The sequence below is a fragment of the Panthera uncia genome (assembly GCF_023721935.1).
Source record: "Panthera uncia isolate 11264 chromosome D3 unlocalized genomic scaffold, Puncia_PCG_1.0 HiC_scaffold_8, whole genome shotgun sequence".
Classification (NCBI taxonomy): domain Eukaryota; kingdom Metazoa; phylum Chordata; class Mammalia; order Carnivora; family Felidae; genus Panthera; species Panthera uncia.
In genome coordinates this window covers 67,224,679-67,228,546 of record NW_026057586.1, presented here as the reverse complement: position 1 = coordinate 67,228,546, position 3,868 = coordinate 67,224,679, and positions in this window count along the sequence as shown.

Here is a 3,868-nt window from a genome sequence, read left to right as displayed (position 1 = left end):
TCGACCCTCCTCCTGGAAATCGGCTGCAATGTGCTGGTTTCCCTTACAGCTCCAGCACTAAAGCCTGGAACGTTCTCCCTGTCACCTGAGCCTGGGCCACAAAGGTGTCTCCTGTGGGAGGAGGAGAAGGCCCGGGGCAGCTGGGGACCCTGGGAGGCCAGGAGGGCAGCGGGAGGGTCTCGTCTCATGGGGGATGCTAGCACCCTTTTTTCCTCCCCACATGGCTGGTTTTGAACCGGGCTCAGGCTGTCCGGGGCCAGACGTTTCAACTTAAGCCATACTCCACCCTCAATTCTTTCTGGAAAATTCACGCCAACCTTCAATGAGTCCTTAGTGTTGCATCTCCTTGGTCTGTGACTTTTAAAAGACTTTCCCCCGCTTTTTACCCAGCTGGCTCTTCTGCTTTGCCCACAGAACTTTCTAAAATGCTCAAGGATGGGGGGAGGTGCCTGAATGGCACAGTCGGTTAAGCGTCCGACTCTTGATTTCGGGTTAGGCCATCATCTCACAGGTTTGTGCGTTCGAGCCCCTCATCGGGCTCTGTGTTGACGGCGTGAAGCCTGCTTGGGATTCTCTCTCTCTCTCCCTCTCTCTCTGCCCCTACCCTGCTCTCTCTCCCCCAAATGAATAACCATTAAAAAAAAAAAAAAAACAAGCTGAAATCCAGTGCAGGGGGGCTGCCCTGGCCATTTTACCTGTGGCACAGATCAGATCTTGCTGACGCCTCCCTGGGGACTTGGTATAGGGTGCACAGCTCCGGGACCAGAGACCTGTGCAATTCTACAGGCCCCTGTGCTCAGAAGGGCCCCCGCTTTGCTTAACGCTCTGCTGTTGTCTTGAAATTTGTCATACATTCTTTTTTTCAAAGTTTATTTGGGGAGGAGGAGGAGAGAGATGGGGGAGGGGCAGAGAGAGAATGAGAGAGAGAGAGAGAGAGCGAGAGGAAGAGAGAACCCCAAGCAGGCTCCATGCTGCCAGGATGGAGCCCGACGTGGGGCTCGAACTCACGCACCGTGAGATCATGATCTGAGCTGAAATCAAGAATCAGACACTTAACTGACCGAGCCACCCAGGCGCCCCATAACTTATCATACGTTCTTAAACAAGGAGCCTCATATTTTCATTTTGCCCAGGGCCTGGCATGTTATGTAGCTAGTCCTGCCTGGGGACCAAGTCACAACCTCGGCAATGTCACTTTGGCCTTGGCACAGTCCCTCTCTGGACCTCAGTTTTCCCAGTCGCAAAACGGGATGACCTCTTTGAAATAAGCTATGTGGAATGACTTTCGGGTGCCACAAAATGTGTTTTTCTGAAGTTCTCAAAGTGCCTGACAGGCCACCGTGATCGTCAACCTCCTCGCAGGGTATTCCTGGGCCAGGAGTATCAGCATCACCTGGGAATTTGTTAGAAATGCCAATTCTCAGGTCCACTCAGACCCTCTGAATCAGAGACGCAGAGGGTGGGCCTAGCAGTCTGTTGTAACAAGTGCTTCCAGGGGTTTCTAAGCTCACCGAAGATTCATTGGTGTAGACATAGCCTGTCTACATTGTGGAATCCAGGCTCAGGGGCAAGGAGCTGAAGGCTCCTTCTGGATCTGCCTAACTGCCTATGACCGCAAGCAAGTGGTTTCCCTGATCTGGGTCTCAGCTTCCTCATCTGTAAAATGGGCAGGTCAGACCCACCTTGCATATGACTGCGTGGGTGACATACTGCCTTGTGCACTGTCCACATAAGGCATCCCACGCATAGATCGTTTAAAAAAAACCCACTTTTATGATCAGGCAATAGACAACTCTGGACCCCAAGGTTACCTGGGCAGACTGTCTGCATTAACTTAGGCACCTGCAGGTTACTCCTTTCCAGGCCCCTGGTGCAGACTAGAAGCTTCTCTGGCCCTGGCAAAAACATTCTGCTTGTCTGTTTTTGGCGCTCACGACAGAGGAGGACGGTGGCGAGAAAGCTGAACTTGCCCTTCCCTTTTTCTTCTGTAGACAGCAACACAATCGGGTACATTTTTCAACTTGCTAAGCCTCAGTTTCCTCCTCTGTAAAACTGGGCAGAGCGTTACCCTCTTTGAGAGCTGTCGTGTAGATTAAGCGGAGATTTTATAGAAATGGCCCAGGGAAGGAGACGGGGGTGCAGGCGGGGATCGATAAACTATTTGTGTGTTACTATTACTAAAAGCTCAGTCATGAGCCCCAGCCTGTGCTGGCTTTAGAGGGGCGAGGATTCTAACAGTCAGAGTCTCTTTCGTCTTGGAAAATGTCATCGAAGCAAGAAAGCATGCAGGTGGAGACGGGGCACCCGTCAGCGGGCAGCTGACGGGCATCCTTCCCAGCCCGGGTCTCCCGAGAGCTGCCCGGTGGCCCCGAGGGGCTCTTAGCAGCCACACAGGAGGGGCAGACCCAGGTTTGCCTGCTGTCGATTCCCCCTGCGGGGACTTCAGGGTGAAGTTCAGTGTGTGCATTTCCGGGCCATCCCCACCCTCGAAGGCTGCAGGAATGTCAACAGAGCCGGATGTTCCCGCAACAGAGTGATGGAGGAAACGAGGCAGGGCTCCCTGGCAGGGGGGAAGGTGGCCTCGGCCTGGGGAGACAGAGAGAGTCCGGGAGGCAGGGAGACCAGGTCAAGCTGGTAGCAGCCCTGATACCTCCACCCTCAGATTGGGAATGGCACGGATGGAGGTGGCAGGGAGGAACAGGAAAGGCAGAATCTCGAAGACTTCCGTGGGGGGAGGAGAAGGGGAGCCTTCACAAAGGCAGCCAGGCCTGGGAGGGGAGGCAGGGAAGAGGGGGTGTCCCTCTCCCAGGCTGTTTTGAGTCAGGACTGGCTCTATTTGCTTTGGAAGGGCCTCCGGTTAACCCCTTGTTTCCTGGTGTGCAAGCTCATGCGTGCAGGCTCACTGTTTAGCAAATGCTTCCCCACTCGTTTTGTCGGCTAGCCTTCACCAGGACCCGGCCAGCCAGGCGCCACGCCTCCCACGTGAGAGGGAAACTGAGGCTCAGAGAGGGACAGTGACTTGCCCTCGGCCACTCAGTAAAGGGGTGCTCCAAAATTCAAACTTGGGTCTCCAGGGTGCCAGGGGCTGATTAAAAATACGCTTGTTGGTCCACTCTGGGGGGGTGGCCCTGGGTCCAGCCAGCACGACCTGGAGGTCCAGGGGGGATGTGTCCTCCTTCCACCTCCTGTATAGGATACAAAAAAAGGATACTTTTTTTAAAATTTATGGATATATACATATATATATATTCAACTCACTGCCAAGCCACCTCTTTCGACTGCATCTGGCCAGAGATCATCCTGGACGGTGGATATTTTGTGCTAAAGAATAGATTCAGCAGGGGCGCCTGGGTGGCTCAGTCAGTTAAGGGTCCGACTTCGGCTCAGGTCGTGATCTCACTGTTTGTGGGTTCGAGCCCCGCGTCGGGCTCTGTGCTGACAGCTCAGAGCCTGGAGCCTGCTTCGGATTCTGTGTCTCCCTCTCTCTCTGCCCCTCCCCCCATGCTCTGTCTCTCAAAAATAAATGAAAAAAAAAGTAAAAAAAAAAAAGATTCAGCAAAATAGACTATTAGGGCTTGGAAGGGTATAGGAAGGGGGTTTCCCATCCCTGGACACCCTCAGGGAGAAGGGGGCCCCAGAGCCCCCTCTCAGATATCTTTGTTGGGGGACGCTTCAAAACCTGTCTTTTTGTTTCTATCCATACCCATATATATATATACATATATATATAACATATATATAACATATATATATACATATATACATAATATATATAACATATATATATACACACATATATACACATATATATAACATATATATACATATAATATATATAACATATATATACATATATACACCTATATAC